Here is an 18,884-nt window from a genome sequence, read left to right as displayed (position 1 = left end):
GGAGAAGAATCTACTTGCTTTAGCAAAGTAGCTTGTATATTGGTTTCTTGCAATTGAATTTCTACAAAACCAGATTTATTTATCCAAGTGCAGCAGGAGGAGTTAGCTGCCGTGCACATTCCCCCACTGTTTAGCCAATATATTGTCCAAAGAAATCATGTCATCTATAACAACTTCAGCACGAGAATTTAAAGAAGCTTTGTGAGCAGCTATAACTTTTGCAGTAAAGTTGTCTATAATAGCTAATATTTGAGACATATTTCTAATCATAACTTTATTTACATTTATGCCATACCAAGGAAGGAGCAGTCTACCAAAAGATGACCATTTAAAGAGATTTTGTGCCTGCTGGCAAATTTCTCTTTATTTCATAGTGAAAATTAACACGTATAAATTAATGTTCAGTTTCCAATTGATTATGGAGTGACAATGGTCCTGTTAAAATCTCTAATCCACATTGGTCCCTTATTTTCCACTTACTGAGACATAGAGTTGACAACACATATTGTTAATTATGAAATTCTGCACAGATTAAAAGTATTCTGTACATGGGCACAACAGACAGTTATGTGAGGGTTCTGTGGGCCAGCAAACTACATACCAGGCCTCAGAAGATCAAACTGCTGATAAAACCAGTTCTGACTCCAAAGACCCAGCAGATCAAATACAAATTACAATATTAAGCTCAGAGCTAATGAAATAAATATTTCCTGAACAAGATGATCAACCCTATGTAGTAGACAAATTGGCAGAACCTCAGAAGGAAAAGCCCATCAGAGAGTTCTCTGTGGAATGCCTTGTCCATTAGGGGTCATCAGTAGGGAAGCACTAGTATTATTTGTCAAAGGCTCCATTGTTGAATAATCATGTGTTTGGAGGCTAACAGATAAGGAATTGCTGTTATAAATTTGTCTACAAACTCTCAAATTATCTTATTTTTTGTTTTCTTATTCAATGTATGGCATTATTTAACTACAAAACCCTTACTAGGGGTAGGGCACGGTGGCTCACGCCTGCAATCCTAGCCCTTTGGGAGGCCGAGACAGGTGAATCCCGAGGTCAGGAGATCGAGACCATCCTGGCTAACATGGTGAAACCCCGTCTCTACTAAAAAAAATACAAAAAAATTAGCCGGGCGTGGTGGCGGGCACCTGTAGTCCCAGCTACTTAGGAGGCTGAACTGGGGAGGCAGAGCTTGCCATGAGCCTAGATTGTGCCACTGCACTCCAGCCTAGGTGACAGAGCGAGACTCCCATCTCAAAAAAGAGAAAAGAAACAAAACAAAACAAAACAAAACAAACCCTCACTAGGTTTTGCCTACTCTAAGAATTAAAGAATCTAAAATACCTGAATCTAAAAACCTAACTCTATAGAAAGTATCAAATGTGCAATTTGAACAAATAGTCATACTTGAAATATCAGTGAAATTTGTTATGGGGTGAACCAGAGAACCTCTAACATCATTTAAGCATTTAGGTTTAATGTGACATATCCAACATTCAAGTAAGTTTCCAGTAAGTTCTATACATTATAAAATCTTAATTGTTGCATAATCTTGCCAAGTATAAATAGAAAAGAAACACAGGGCAAAGTAAAAAAGGAACAAAGGTTTTACAGTGACAGAGGAGATAAGTCTTGATCTGTGATCTTGGGAAAGCCATCCACATCTAGAATGCTGTCTGCTTCTGAAAATAAACATCATGGTCAGCTTTACCTTGAGGTCTCCAATGAGTATACAGTTTTAAGACTCCAAAGGGACTTTATTAAGCACAAGGCTTTAAAATTTTGCTGCAGAGAAAAACTTGGTGCAGTCCCTTTGAATGGAGTTTAAGGGCAATCTTTGTCCCAAAGGACACAAACTCTGGGATCTAGATCACGAAATTTCTGGTGTCGCCATTTGGTGGGTCATGAAGGGCTTCTTTTACCTGGTGAAAATATACTTTGCCTTAATGTGCTAATGCTTTGCCATACTGAGTCATGTCAGAGTTTGTAAGAGCAGGAGATACATGACGTTCTATTATTAGGATAACAGGCCTTCTAGTAAGTATTTTATTTTATTTATTTATTTATTTTTATTATTGTACTTTAAGTTTTAGGGTACATGTGCACAATGTGCAGGTTTGTTACATATGTATCCATGTGCCATGTTGGTGTGCTGCACCCATTAACTTGTCATTTAGCATTAGGTATATCTCCTAATGCTATCCCTCCCCCCTCCCCCGACCCCACAACAGTCCCCGGTGTGTGATGTTCCCCTTCTTGTGTCCATGTGTTCTCATTGTTCAATTCCCACCTATGAGTGAGAACATGCGGTGTTTGGTTTTTTGTCCTTGTGATAGTTTGCTGAGAATGATGGTTTCCAGTTCCATCCATGTCCCTACAAAGGACATGAACTCATTCATTTTTTATGGCTGCGTAGTATTCCATGGTGTATCTATGCCACATTTTCTTAATCCAGTCTATTGTTGTTGGACATTTGGGTTGGTTCCAAGTCTTTGCTATTGTGAATAGTGCCACAATAAACATACGTGTGAATGTGTCTTTATAGCAGCATGATTTACGCAGTTCCTCACCAGCAACGGAACAAAGCTGGATGGAGAATGACTCTAGTAAGTATTTTATAAAAGGTCAATCTATGTTCTCCAGCGGGAGTGGATCTGATCACCATCAATTGGTAATACTTTTGACCAAGGCAATCCAATTGATTCAGTTAGCTTTGCCAAATGTTGTTGTGTTTGTAATGTTTTGTTTATCTGTTTTACAACTTGCCCAGTGAAACCAGTACCTCCATCACTGAAGATTTTTTCAGTAATGTTTCGTAAGAGAAACACATTTTCCAATAACCTTTCAGCTACTGTTATAGCATTGGCCTTCCTGCCTGAGAAAGCTTCTCTACAACCAGAAAGCATGAATTGAAGACGAAAATGGAATGAAATCCATCTGTAAGTGTTTAAATAATCCAGCAGGTACTAGAAATATATCACCTGAGGTTTTTGTTGTTTTGTCGGAATTCCGAGTTTGAGAAACAAAACATTGCTTATAAACCACTTTAGCAATTTTAGAACAGTCACCACACTATTTATTTCACAACTTGTATAATTTTATCTGCCCTATGATAAGTCATATATCTTAATGGAAGATTTAAGGATCAGCCAGCCATTTGGGTTCTCTATGATTCCACACTTAACACTAGATTTACATGCTCTTGAATATGAGTTTTGTTTCTCAAATTCAGGTGCATAGCACTGTTTATCATAGGTAATTTGACTTGGGTCAGTCTTATAAAGTTCATTAAAATTGCATATGTCAACAATTTCAGTACTGGCTGGCAGCATAAAAATCTTCTGAAGCTTTTCCTTGATATTCACTTTGTTCTCATTCTGTTTGATGTTGGGCTAGCAGATATATGAAACAATCAGTTTCTTTACAGTTCTGAGAATTCTTACTGAGATGAGTGGTATGATCTTAAAGTTATCAGAAACCTGTACTTGTCAGATTCCTTTCCGTGAATCCCCTTGAAGACAATGCATTTCAGATTTATAGTTGTTTGTAATAGCATTCAGGAAAAGACTAGAGTAAAACAATTAATTATTTGTGAAAAATAATACTTAAAATTGTCATGGCTAAAGATCTAATGACAGTTTACTATAATAATGATGCAATTGACAAGGAGATTTAATTATTTCTGTGATACACAATGTTTTAGGATAATACCTAGAATTATGACTCATTGCATACCAGGACTATCAGATTTCTATGAATTTTATACAATTCATGAAACACGCATTAATAACACATCAATACAAATACGACTCAAAGAACATTTAGCATTACTCCTTATTTGACAATGCTTCCCATATAATTTAATATATTAAATTAGCCCAATTAGTTTAACATATCTCTTTTCTATAAGGAAAGATATCCTTTTGAGATGTTCTAAGGGTCCATCTCAAAAATTCCAAAGTTAATTTGAAGTCAAGAAAAAGACAATTTATAATTTGATTTTTGAAGGTTTGTCAAAATATTAAGGGTTTAAAACATTTGATCAAAATAAGATTACAGGTAACTGTAAAATAATAGTCATTTGTGGCCTGGTGCAGTGACTCATGCCTGTAATCCCAGCACTTTGGGAGGCCGAGGTGGGTGGATCACGAGGTTAGGAGATCGAGACCATCCTCGCATCTTGGCTAACATGGTGAAACCCCGTCTCTCCTAAACATACAAAAAATTAGCCAGGCATACTGGTGCACATGTCTGTACTCCCAGCCACTTGGGAGGCTGAGGCAGGAGAATCGCTTGAACCTGGGAGGCAGAGGTTGCAGTGAGCCGAGATTGCACCACTGCACTCCAGCCTGGGCAATAGAGTGAGACTCCGTCTCAATAAATAAATAAATAAAAATAATAATAGTTATTTGTTTAACCAGATGGATAATTAAAAGACTTCAAAGGCAAATGCAGAAAGTTACATAGTTGGAGAAAAACTCTAACTCTACAGAAACTGGACTGGTTCTCTAGAGAAGCACATGTTCTGGGTCCATAGTTCTTATACATACAATTGGCTGAAGTTCCAGATGCAGGGATTCTAGTCTCCTTCATTCAAGACAAGCTTATGATTCCCTGTATTCTAGTAACCTTACCCACCTATTCTGAACCCAGTCCAGTTTTGGTCTGATCTGTCAGAAACCCGAGGCCTTCCCTATAAGACCCAGACCTGTTTCTGTCACCACTTCTGAAGCCAGTACAGACTTTTTTATTTTACAAATAAATTCAGAGGGATCAAAACACATATTTGTGGAACTCAAACCTGAGAGAGAACTCACGCATGACCCCAGAGGGTACTTTTGTTTGGTTACTTGCTGCTTCTGGGGTGGGGGTCACTGAAGGTCTACTTTGGATCCTACTTTTTTTTTCTCTCTTTTTTTTGAGACAGATTCTCACTCTGTCACCCAGGCTGGAGTACAGTGGCATGATCTCGGCTCACTGCAACCTCTGCCTCCCAAGTTCAAGTGATTCTCCTGCCTCAGCTTCCTGAGTAGCTGGGATTATAGGCACTCACCACCATGCCTGGCTAATTTTTTGTGTTTTTAGTAGAGATGGGTTTTCACCATGTTGGCTAGGCTGGTCTCAAATTCCTGACCTTGTGATCCACCCACCTCGGCCTCTCAAAGTGCTGGGATTACAGGCGTGAGCCATCGCACCCAGCCTTGGATCCTACTTCTAATGATGACTTATTAAAAGAAAAACTTTAGACAAATTAAGCACAGCAAAACTTATTTAAGCAAAGAACAATTCATGAACCAGCCAGCACTCAGAAACATAAGAGGTTCAGAGAACTCCATCCCAAATTTAACATCCCAGAGCTCTGCCCATGTGGGCAGGCATTATTTATAGATAGAAAAAGGAGGTGATGTAAAGAAACAACTTGATTGGGCTGGGCACTGTGGCTCCCACCTGTAATCCCAGCACTTTGGGAGGTCAAGGTGGGAGGATCACCTGAGGTCAGGAGTTTGAGACCAGCCTGGCCAACATGGAAAAACCCAGTCTGTACTAAAAATACAAAAATTATTCAGATGTGGTTGTGCATGCCTGTGAGCCCAGCTACTTGGGAAGCTGAGACAGAAGAATTCCTTGAACCTGGGAGGCGGAGGTTGCAGTGAGCTGAGATCATGCCACTGCCCTCCAGCCTGGGTGACAGAGATTCCATCTCAAAAGAAAAAAAGAAAAAAGAAAAAGAAAAAAAAAGAAACAGCTTGATTGGTTATAACTCAGCATTTGCCTTATTTGAGCATGGTGTGATGAGACTTTTTTTTAGAGAGACATAGCCTGATCAGTTGCTAGCCTGTGACTGGCTGAGACTCAGCTATCTTTTTTTTATTATTTTTTTTTTTTTTTTTTTTTTTTTTTTTTTTTTTTTTTTTTTTTTTTTTTTTTTTTTTTTTTTAGTATTGCCAATGTCAGTTTTTTATTTTTCATGTTGATTTTGCATTTCTTTTAGCATTAGTTATTCCTATGCTGTCCCCCCCCCCCCCCCCCACATCCCCGATGTGATGTTCCCTTCTGTGTCTGATTTCATTGTTCATTCCACCTATGGTGAGAACATGCGGTTTGGTTTTTGTCTTCGATGTTTACTGAGAATGATGTTTCCAGTTATCCATGTTACAAAGACACGACTCATATTTTTATGCTGCATAGTTCCATGGTGTATATGTGCCATTTTTTAATCCAGTCTATTGTTGTTGACATTCGGTTGGTTCCTCTTTGCTATTGTGTAGTGCCTACATACTGTGCATGTTTTTTAGCATGGTTTATAGTCTTTGGTATATACCAGTAATGGATGGCTGGTCAATGTATTTTAGTTCTAGATCCTGAGGAATCGCCACCGACTTCCACAATGTTGAACTAGTTTACAGTCCACAACATGTAAAAGTGTGCCTGAATAAAAACTGCAACCTAACAGTAAGTAAACAAACCGAAACTAATAATAATCTGAAGGAAAACACTCAAAATATTATTAAGTTAGTAGGCAGTTTGTTTACTTACTGTTAGGTTGCAGTTTTCTATGTACCAGGGCAGCTTTAGGACAAATTTAACCTAACTTAATAGCCATAAAGAAGCAGTGCTAGCAAAGGATGGGACTATCCAAGATGTTTTGCACTAAATTGCAAGTTAAAAGGGGATTCGAAGGTAAAATGGAAATAGGGAAGTATATTTCCACAGATTTTATTCTGGGTTACATTTGAATAAACCTTTCTTTCATGAATAGTTGTTTTACAGTAATATGAATTAGAGAATGTTAAAACATCAGTAGCTGGAAAAGGTGGAATTTCACCCTTATTAGCCAGTTATGCTTTAGCATGAGTTCGTTTGTCAAATTATCAAGTTAGTCATTTAGTTTGTGCAGAGGAAGAGAAGAGAAGAAAGAACAAAAAGCTAATTTTATCCACTTATAGTTGTGCCTGAGAATGGCGTTAGATTACGGAGGGCTGGGCAGAAGGCAGATGAGCACTACCCTCATATGCTCTATCTGGATGAGGCCAAAGACCATCCATCCCTCGTGGCCCAGATAGAAGACCCCCTATGATCATGTCCCCCACACTCAATAAATAATTCCTCCTCTGAAATCCTAGGAGGTTTTATTTACATCTCTTAATAATATGTATAATCATTTACTTTGTATGATGGTTATTTGTTTGTATATGTTACTGTCTGCATATATGTAAATATTTTTTACATGGATTATGTGTCCTATGAGAGAATAACTGTAACCAGAATCCACCTGTGATTCCTCTTCATCATCTTCACAGTGTCTTACATAATCTCTTTATATACATGTGCTCAAAATAAGTGATTGACTAAATAAGTCATATTTGAGAGCTCTATCCACCTGTGAATTTCCTTTGCTTTATCCCTTCTATGATTTCTTTAGCAGTCAATTTTAAAGTCATACTCTAGACAGTTTAGATTGCAGGGCATAACAAATAGAAAGATTATACATTTTCTTTCCCATCCATTTCAAATCGTTATGTGTAAATCCACACAGATACACATGCATCCTATAAAATCATAAAACATGAAAATGCTCTTGGCTTCATTTTCCTTACTCCTGAACACCTGTGTTAATATCTATTCATGAAATAGAGGCAGCAGGTGAAAATTCACAAAACACCTCTACACATTCGCGCCAAAGCCAGAGTGTAGACCCTGGGTATTACAAACTCCAAGTCAGTCTTTCAGGAAGAGCATCAGCTGGTTATCCAGGCCATCATACAAACTGGGCTTTTCCTTTTTATTTTTTGTATGCTTTTTTGCATTATAGTTTGAGGCTGATGTATAGTGGGAAATGATAACATTCAGGAGGACTCTCCTGTTGAATGATAAGCATATTTTCTTTGATTCACTCTGAGACAAAATTTTCAAATTAGTTTTGAGATCAAGATTTTAATGTCAATTATTACAGAAAGGTTCTAAAGAATGACTCATCCTGGATAGCATTCATTTTGTAATTCTGGTTCATAGATAGGGCTCTGTTTTCAATGCAGTCTATGCCTCTCAGCCATATACTCCAAGGCAAACAGCGAACCTCATTTCAAAGGTATAAATGCTCCTCCAGGCTCTAATCCCTTCTGTGTAATGGGGCATTTGTTTCTCTTCAATGAACAGTAAACCTGTAATTCCCTTTAATCCTAAGTGAGGCTTGAAGAGCGAGGATTTCAGTTATGAACTCTCCCATCTACCTTCTACGGGCTTTTCGTAGTCACGGAAGACCCTTCAGAATTTTCACAAATCCCAGAATATCTGTCCAGTTAGTCGCTAAAAAGATGCATCAAATAGAGTTGAATCTAAGTCAACTCCATTATCTAGGGACTTATGAATGGTGCTCAGATTTGGTTGGAATTTGTGACAGGCTGATGCCTGATCCCACACAACCCAATTCTAAAGCATTTATGGTTAGAATTTATCTAACATTGTAGATACAATGAAATGTATCTTCATATAGATATGGATATGGATAAAATAAATGTAAATATGGAGAAAAGCTTTCCTGATAAAATGCCCTCCTCCACTCTAAGCTTTTGCAGAATTCCTAATATAAGGAAACATAGGAATTTACTAGCAGATGAGAATAAATTTTTTAATTAAATCCAGCAATAGCAGGAAAATAAGAGAAAGGAAAGAAAATAAGTACTTAAAAAGATCCTTTGCCCTTGGCAAACTTAAAAAGGAAATTGTCATTTTCTTTTGAGATAACATTTCCAGGCCAAAGACATTTTTTACAAGCCTGTTCCAAGCATATTTTAACTCTATGTTAGGGAATTTTGAATATTAGAACAATCCAAATTTTCTACTTCTTTGGGGCCAAGAGACTTAAATATTTGGGAACAATGTAGTTTCCATATCTTGTTCATCAGATAGAGGCCTTCGTGTGACTTTTGATTTGATCCCTGCACAAATTTACCTTTCTCACTACGAAGCTTGGGAAATTGAATCGTGTGAAATTTATTCGCCAGTGTCTTTATGTTACAGATCTCAAGCAATTCTTCCACTGAGTTCCTCAGTGCAGCAAATGCACCATTCTATTCTAACAATGATCCTCCGGAAATGATTTTTTTTTTCTAAATTTTAGTCCGAAGTAATGACATTAGCAATGTCAGTGAAGGATTAAGAGGAAAATATATTTTATCAATAATAAATTGCTCTCTTTTTCTTTTATAGATATGAATTAAGTACTTATTGCTTGTAGCTACTAAAATTTAATTTTAGTGAAACACAACTCACAGAAAGACATGGAGTTATTATAGAGTGGGGAAGATGGAGTTTGGTTTCAGTTTGATCTTTCTAATTTCCTGTGCTAACCACTGATTGATTTCTCTTGGCACAGAACTAGACATGCAAGATACTTCCACTTGGGTGTTAATTAGAATCTTTACCTTCGGTGTGCTTCTAACAGTGTTTGCATATAACCCTTTCCCAATAGAAAATGTCTGCAATTTTAAAGCACTCTTATTATAGATGAAGAAAGGGGAAGAGGAAGAGAGGACCTGCAGATGCACAAGTGCAGGCAAAGGTAATTAGGATGATTAGGAGGAAGGTGTCTTTGGACAGAGCTAAATCGGTAGTTAGGCAATAAAAGAAAGGTAATTTCTGGTCCAGGATGGAAATTAGAACATATTATTTAATTACTCTGCTCTAACAAATGCCAATTGAAGTGACCCAAATAATAGGGTAGGGGAGAAGAGCAAATGAACCCTGGCAACAATGGAAGAGTGTCACTTACCCTTAGAGACACTGAGGAAATCATGAAAGATGTGGTGCAAGAAAGACAAAGGGGAGAGGAGAACCAGTAAACTGGAGACTCCATGCTTTCAGGGAAATGACTGTTTGTGGGTAGTGAGAGGATTCTTGTCTTGGCAAGACCATCCTAACAAATTTTGGAACAAATGGACTGCTTAAAAGAATGAATAAGAGAATAAGATAAGATGGCATTTTTAGCATAATTTGTATTTTTAGTTCTGGGGTACATGTGCAGGATATGCAGGTTTGTTACATAGGTAAACGTGTGCCATGGTGGTTTGCTGCACCTATCAACCCATCACCTAGGTAGTAAGTCCAGCATGCATTAGCTATTTTTCCTGATGCTCTCTCTCTCCCAACCCTACCCCCTGACAGGCCCCAGGGTGTGTTTTTCCTCTCCCTGTGTCCATGGGTTCTCATTTTTCAGCTCCCACTTCTAAGTGAGGACATGCAGTGTTTTGTTTTCTGTTTCTGCATTGGTTTGCTGAGGATGGTGGCTTCCAGCTTCATTCATGTCCCTGCAAAGGACATGATCTCATTTCTTTTTATGGCTGCATAGTATTCCATGGCATATATGTACCACATTTTCTTTATTCAGTCTATCATTGCTGGGCATTTGGGTTGATTCCATGTCTTTGCTCTTGTGAGTGCTGCTGCAATGAATGTACTAGGTACTAAATTCCAGAAAACATTTGATAATTAAATGTGCATGTATCTTTGTAATAGAATGATTTATATTCCTTTGGGTATATACCCAGTAATGGGATTGCTGGGTCGAATGATATTTCTGGTTCTAGATCTTTAAGGAATCACCACACCATCTTCCACAGTGGTTGAACTAATTTACATTCCACCAACAGTGTAAAAGCGTTCCTATTTCTCCACAGCCTCGCCAGCATCTGTTGTTTCTTGGGACTTTTTTTTTTTTTTTGAGACGGAGTCTCACTCTTTCGCCCAGGTTGGACTGCAGTGGCCCTATCTCGGCTCACTGCAAGCTCCACCTCCCGGCACTTTTTAATAAAGGCCATTCTGACTGGCATGAGATGGTATCTTACTGTGGTTTTGATTTGCATTTCTCTAATGATCAGTAATGTTGAGTTTTTTTCATATGTTTGTTGGCTGCATTAATATCTTCTTTTGAGAAGTGTCTGTTTATGTCCTTTGCCCACTTATTAATGAGGTTGTTTGTTGGTTTGCTTTTCTAAATTTGAGGCTACAAAAAAAGAAGGCTGAGAAATGTGCTGGATGCAGAATCTCAATGGGATACTATGTAATAGTAACAGTAACAACGTCTAACACTGATACAGTGTTCAGTATGTGCTGGGCACAGATTAAGTGTTGTATAGATATTAACTCACTTAATCATTGCAACAGACCTGTAGATGAGTACTTAGGTTATCCATCTGTAAGGATTAGGAGAAACCAAGTCTCAGAGAGGTTAAGTGATCCTGATAGGCTATAAGGAAATGATATGACTATCTCTGGACAAATAGATTCAACCCCAAATAATTATAACTTAAAAGAGCTCTAAATTATATGTCAGTTATTTAATAGATATCCTGTAATAAGCAACCAGTTAGAAAATATTATGGGGAAAAGAACCCCTTAACAGTAACAACATAAAATGGTAAGAATAAATTTAATAAGAATATGCAGGGTGTATAATGAAATTACGCAATTTTACTGAAGGACATAAATAAACCCATAAATAAAAAGAGGAGGATAACAAGTCCTGTATGGGAAGACTTAATATTATAACAATATTTCTTCTCCATTTCTAGTTAGTCCATAAATTAAATGTACTATCAATCAATATCTGATTATAATTTTGAGGAGAGGACAGACTTTAATAAAAGTGTCTCTCTTGTTTTTAATTACAGAAATAACACACAAATGCATAATCTAATAATTTAAAAACCCTGTGTTATGGAATTTGGCCTTACTCTTGCTCATCAGTCACCCTTCCCATGAAAGTGCAGAGCGTATATGCATTATCTCTGTAGGTACTGAAATCATGAAGAATATTGGGAAGTAGAGTGGTGGCAAGAAAGACAATACTCCAGGCACTAAATTCCAGACAGTATTTGATAATCATATCAAGGAGGTAGAACAAGGAGGTTACAGAATCTGAACATATGATAACTGGTTTTGAAATAATTGGGGTTTTTTTTTTTAGGCAAGAGAGATGAAAAATGACCTAAAAATTGCTAAAGAAGTTGAAGGTATTTATCTCTAGCTGGAAAGGAGGCTGGGACATAATTCATATATTATACCTCTTAGTGCTATTTTATTTTATAACTATATATTCCCATTACTTTGATGAAAATAAAAATTAATTAAAATATCACTGGTGGAAAGATGGATGCATTTGTCAATAGAATGTTATCATAATAATGTTAGATGATAAAATGTGGATGGATTGCTCAACAAATAGTGCTAAAATAAATCGCTAACCACTGAGGGAAAAACAATTAGATATTTACTTCAAATCAAATCCCAAAGATCATTGCATATTAACCAAAAGTTTAAACATTAAAATAATGAAATAAGTAGGAGCAAATATAGCTAAATATTTTCACGATCTTGGAATGAGAAAGGCTTTCATCCACTTATCACCATAGAAAGCAACCCAAAAGAAATAAAATCAAAAATTAAAAAACAAAGAATAAATGAAGAAAATATGTTTGCAATATAAGACAGACAAATGCTATTTATAGATTAAGAATTGTTTTAAATCAACAAGAAAAACATGGACACCTCAATTAAAAATCAATAAAGAACATAAACAGGCAATTCATAAAGAAATGGGAACAGCCAATAAGCGTTATTTCTGAAAGTTCAGCATTGCTAGAACTCAAAGATATATACACTAAAACCGTTATACACTATAATTTGCATCTGAAAAAAATTTTAAATGTTTTCAAATAATATTTTCTAGTGCTGGTAAGTGCAGGAAAATGGACATTCTTGTACATTTCTGGTTGTAGTTATGGACACAAGAAGAAAAGGGCAATTGTCTTCCCCTAATATTTTGCGTGAGCTTTAAATATTTGCTAAATCAATGAATTCATTAATAAAAGTATTTTTAAAGAATGAGGATATAAAAACTAATTTGAGCTTTATAAAAATTAACTTAAACCCATTGTATGAACCAATATATAAGATTCTTGATATATCTTGTGTAATCTTTGCAATGAGGAGGGGACGATTTTTCTTTTTTTTTTCTGGAGGCAGGGTCTCGCTGTGTTGCCCAGGCTGGAGTGCAGTGGTGCAATCTCGGTTCATGGCAACCTCTGCCTCCTAGGCTCAGGTGATCCACCTCAGCCTCTCAAGTAGCTGGAATTACAGGCATGTGCCACCATAGCCAGGTAATTTTTGCATTTTTTTTTTTTTTTTTTTTTTGTAGAGACTGGGTTTCAGCATGTTGCCCAGGCTGGTCTCAAACTCCTGGGCTCAAGCGATCCACCCACCTTGGGCTCCCAAAGTGCTGGGATTACAGGCGTGAGAGACCATGTCCATCCAAGGAGATGATTTTTCACCCACTGGAATTCCTCTCATGGAAAGCGCAGCTCGTTTGTGTATTTGCTTCTTTCTTACCTGCTTTTACATTAAATACTCACATAACTGGTCACAAAATATAATCATTAAACTCATCTGATGAGGCATTTTCTCAGTTTTAACCTTGAAGTGAACAGCAAGCATATAGAAAGTGAGACAGAAATAAAGAGCAGTTGCAACAGTGATCAGAGACTGACAGGGCTCTTATTAATATCAACCAATCTCACACAATGATGAACCTGAGTTGTTTTTTTTTTTTTTTTAACCAGTGTAAGAGGCCGGCGCCGTGGCTCATGCCTGAAATCCTAGCACTTTGAGAGGCTGAAGAGGGCGGATCACTTGCAAAAGTAAGGAGTTTGAAAGCAGCCTAGCCAACATGGTGAAACCCTGTCTCTACTAAAAATACAAAAAAATTAGGGCTGAGCTTGGTAGCTCACACCTGTAATCCCAGCACTTTGGGAGGCCGAGGTGGGCGGATCAGCTGAAGTCAGGAGTTTGAGACCAGCCTGGCCAACATGGCGAAACCCAGTCTTCATTAAAAATAGAAAAATTAGCCAGACATGGTGGCATGTGCCTGTAATCCCAGTTACTTGGGAGGCTGGAGCAGGAGAATCACTTGAACCCAGGAGGCAGAGGTTGCAGCGAGCCGAGATTGTGCCACTGCACTTCAGCCTGGGCAACAGAGCAAAACTTGGTCAAAAAAAAAAAAAAAAAAATTAGCCAGGTGTGGTAGCAGGTACCTGTAATCCCAGGTACTCAGGAGGCTGAGGCAGGAGAATCGTTTGAACGGGGGAGGCAGAGGTTGTAGTGAGCCAAGATCGTGCCACTGCACTCCAGCCTGGGTGACAGAATGAGACAAAAAAAGAAAGAAAAGAAAAAAGAAAGAGAGAGAGAAAGAAAGAAAGAAAGGAAGAAAGAAAGAAGAAAGAAAGAAAGAAAAAGAAAGAAGAAAGAAAGAGAAAGAAGAAAGAAAAGAAAGAAAGGAAAGAAAGAAAGAAAGAAGAAGGAAAGAAAAAACAGTGAAAGAATTGAGCCTCCCATGAGACGACATAAGAGCACAGTATGAGAGTGTGGAGTCTGAGGCGGAAAGACTGTGAGGACATGACCTGGGAATTCTCAGAAATTGTGGGAAGGAGTTTGGGATTTTAATGGCCTTGGATAATTATCCAGATCCTCAATGCCACAATAACTAAGACTGCATTTTGTAATCTTGACATTTTTATTATTCTTGTTTTTCATTTGGTGTGCACTTTTTTTTTTATGTGTAAATAATATTCTTTACCTTGAAAAGTACAAACCAGCAAGGGCAAACATTTACGTAAGAAATATTTCCTGCAGAGCATTTTATGATCCATTTCCATTACTAGATGCATTTTCCATTTTTCTATATAAAGATTTCATTTAGCACCCTAAGCCTACTTCCATTTCTTAATACTCCCCCGTGTTTAATGCTTGGCCTCCTTAGCTCATTGGTTGGCTGTGGTTTGTTTCGTTTTGTTTTGTTTTGTTTTAACAAATTGGAACCCAAGTCCTAGATCCTAGTGCTTGCAGTTTGATGCCATAGTGGCCTCATACTGTGGGGTGGAGTGAACATTTTATTGGCTTTCCATCAAGCTACAGTTAGCCACCAACCCCCACACACACCCCAACTGATTACCTAGGAGGGTGTAAACTCTGAGGTTAGACACCATTCACTTGGGAATAATTAGCAAGTCAGGTGACCTTGATAAACAATTTACAACTTTCATCCATTGGTGGGACTCAAAACGCACTATTTGGTTTCTTATAGGTTAATTCAGTCCCTTGATTCTTAAAATCCATCATGGTTAGTTTGTAAATTAATCAAACTTCAAGGTCACTTTCCAGTTATCTTTGTTGATTTCATAGATTATTTGATTACTTGAAGATGCTCAAAGACCTAAAAAGACTTATGAATACTAGGTGTTTTGAATAAGATAATAATGGCAATGAAAGGTACAATTTCTGTAGGAAAAAAAGCCATAGTCATACATTTTTATTAAGAAAATAAAATCTGTTTTTTAATTGAAGAAAAAGAGTGACTATTCCAGAATAAAACGGCCCTGAAAGAGCCTAGCCAAACCTGAACTGTCAGAATAGTTCTCAAGCAGACTTCGTTTAATTTATAAGTTTATAAATTACATCACTGCCCCTGCCTTTTGTTTCAAGGCCACAGTCAATGCCTCTAAGATAAGAATCAGAAGTTCCCACACAGAATCACAAGCAACCAGAGACCTTTGGGGATCTCTTTCTTTTCTGAGGCCAGAGTCTCTGTGTGCTTAAGGGAGGGGACAGGACGGGTTTGTGGAGCCGCTGGAGATAGCCTCTTGCTTCCTATATTTCACCTGACGTATTGTGGATGTAAAACCATAGCTGTTCCTCCTCCAGTAAGACAGTCCATTTGCTCAGTTTCTAACAAATATATTTTCCCAATTTCTAGCATTTATCATCCTTATTCCACAATGTTTTATAATAATTGCACCCCAGGCTGTATAGATAACCTGAATAGTTTGACAATCTTTAAAATTATGACTTTTAGGTGACCCATGTGTGTGCACATATCCTAGCATCTTACAGAAATAGGCCTAGATGCAGAGAAGCAAAGTGTCTGAATGGGACAAAAAGGAACTTTGACTTTAATTTCTTTATACACTGGTTCCATTTCTCCAAAATGGACTTGCTGTGCCCATCTCCTCTGCCATTCTCTCTAGAGACCAATTCACTTAGAATTTTGTCTCCCTTCAGAATTGTACCCAGGAGGCAGAGGTTGCAGTGAGCCGAGATCACGCCATTGCACTCCAGCCTGGGTTACAGAGTGAGACTCCATCTCAAAAAAAAAAAAAAAAAAAAAAAAAAAAGAATTTTGTGTCTCCCTCCACTAAAATCTTTTTTCTCAAAGTAACCAATGACCTTCGCATTTCCAAATAGAATAGTCTCTTCTAAATCCTCAATTTAAATATATTTCTTGGTCACTTAATATTTGAGCTTGGAATCCGCTATGAACAATATCTCCTGCCATATTCTACTGGTTCAAGCTATCACAGATCTCAGTCCTGGTTGAAGTCACAGAAGAAAGGACTACTTGGGGATCATAGGGCTTCAAAAGGATAAATACTAACAGCTACATAATTAACTTAAATTTACTGTGTACTGGGCCCTGTTCTAAATGCTGTCCTTGGCTTTTGGGACCCCACACTTTCCTGTGTTTTCTCCCATCTCACTGCTCATTTCTTCTAAGGCCTCCATGAAGGGTCTCCTCCTGTTCTTCCCTCATGGACATTGAAGTGCTTCGGTACTTGATCTTGGACTGCTTCACCTTCAGGCCCACACTGATTTCTAGAGTTCCATGGCTTTAAATATTGTCTATGCACTGGTGACCCACAGGTTCCTGCCACCTCCTCCACCACCTCCCCCTTGAACTCCAGACTCCTTCGCATTTTTGCCTAGAAGACAGTGAGAGAGCAAATAGTCTTCTCAAGCTCAACATATGTGAGGCTCTTCCTTGCTGTTCCTTCAAGTCATCAGCTCAGCAAAGGGCACCACCACTCACCTGGTGTTCAGGCCAAACATCTTAGAATGATCTTTTCTCTCTTTCTCCTCATAGTGCATCAACTGTACTTGTCAGCTTTACACTCACAATATATTTGTAATCTGGTGATTTTTTACAACTCACCTGGTGTTCAGGCCAAACATCTTAGAATGATCTTTTCTCTCTTTCTCCTCATAGTGCATCAACTGTACTTGTCAGCTTTACACTCACAATATATTTGTAATCTGGTGATTTTTTACAACTCACCTGATGTTCAGGCCAAACATCTTAGAATGATCTTTTCTCTCTTTCTCCTCATAGTGCATCAACTGTACTTGTCAGCTTTACACTCACAATATATTTGTAATCTGGTGATTTTTTACCACCTTTATTGCCAAAACTCCAGTCCGGTCATCTCTTGTCTGGACTACTGAAATAACCTCCCGTGTAAGGCGATGACATTCCCTGTGATCTTTCAGCTCCCATTCTTCCCGACACCCCCTTGCCACGCGTGCACACACCCAGCCTATCTTGCCCAGTGGCCAGCCTGATCCTTCTCAGATGGAAATAAGATTGCGTTACTTCCCTGTTCAAAATGCGGAGTAGCTTTCATCCTCCAGTGAAATAAATCCACAGTCCACAATTTACAAGACCTTAAATTTTCTGGGCCCTGGCTGTTGCTCCAGGGTGGCATCTTACTACTGCTGACTACCTGTGGTCCTCTAGCCAAACCAGCGTCCTTGCAAGTTTCCGGAACACAACAGTTATTCCTTCATCTCAGTGCCTTTGCATACACTACATCCTCAGCATCCTCAGGTGAAATGTTTTGCCTCCACATATCAGCTCATTTCGGCCTCCCTAACTGGCCTATCTAAATAGGCCACACTTCATCATTGTATGTCACTTACCCAACTCTATTACTCTTTGTAACACTTATAAAACGTGATGTCTGTCTTTCATTGTTTACTGTATATCTTCCACAATAAATGAAGTCCAAGAGAGTGGGACTCTCTCTCACTCTCATCTGTATTCCCGGTATCTAGTAACAACGCCTGGCACAAAGTTTCCAGTAAATACCTTTTAAATAAATTAATTAATGAATAAAGGACAAACCACAGACTAGAAAAAAAGTATTTGTGGCATATAGAACAGGCAACAAATTATTATTCAGAATGCAAAGAGCTGCCACAAAACAATAAATACAAACATGGAATCTAATAAAATATTTTTCTAAAAAGGATTATCAATAGTGAATTCACTGAAGAAGAAACCCAAGTAGTAATAAACGCATGAAAAGATGCTACAAACTTCACAAATAATCAGAGAAATGTCAATTAAAACAATAAGCTACCGCTTTTTTTTTACTCATAGTGGCAAAATTTAAATGACAACATCCATTGGTGCCCAGTATTTGGATAAATGAACACTATTGTGAAATATTGGTGACAATATAAATAAGCAAAGATTTTAGTTTTGGAGGAGAGCAATTTGGTGTCATGTATTATAATTTTAATAACTTATGCCTCAGTAATTTGACTTCTATGAATCTGAAATTTACAGAGAATATGTGCAAGGCTGTTTACTGCAGCACTGTTTTATTTAATAAAAAACTAGAAATAATCTAAATATTCATTAGTAGGAGCAGTGATTAACTTTGAGATGGAGAAAGGGATGAAAATAGGGAATAAAAGAGAATCTTAAAATTTTATTTTATATAATTTTTTTTTAGCGTTGACAGAGTGTGTAAATATTTTTTAATGTCTCACAGCAATTGGAAAACGTTTCAGGGGTGAGAACTATGTATAGCTCTAGGAGGTCAACTAAATAGTCCTGGAGAGGAGGGAGTTATATTGTTGTCTGTCGTTCGATAACAAATTCAAAAACTTAGTGTCTTAAAATCTTTTGTTGTATTTCATGATTTCTGGGTCAGAGATGTGAGCAGGGCTCAGTGCGTGATTCTTCTGCTCCACATGGCTCTGCAGGGTCG

The sequence above is a fragment of the Nomascus leucogenys genome, chromosome 9 (assembly GCF_006542625.1).
Source record: "Nomascus leucogenys isolate Asia chromosome 9, Asia_NLE_v1, whole genome shotgun sequence".
Taxonomy (NCBI): domain Eukaryota; kingdom Metazoa; phylum Chordata; class Mammalia; order Primates; family Hylobatidae; genus Nomascus; species Nomascus leucogenys.
This window is presented reverse-complemented; position numbering follows the sequence as displayed.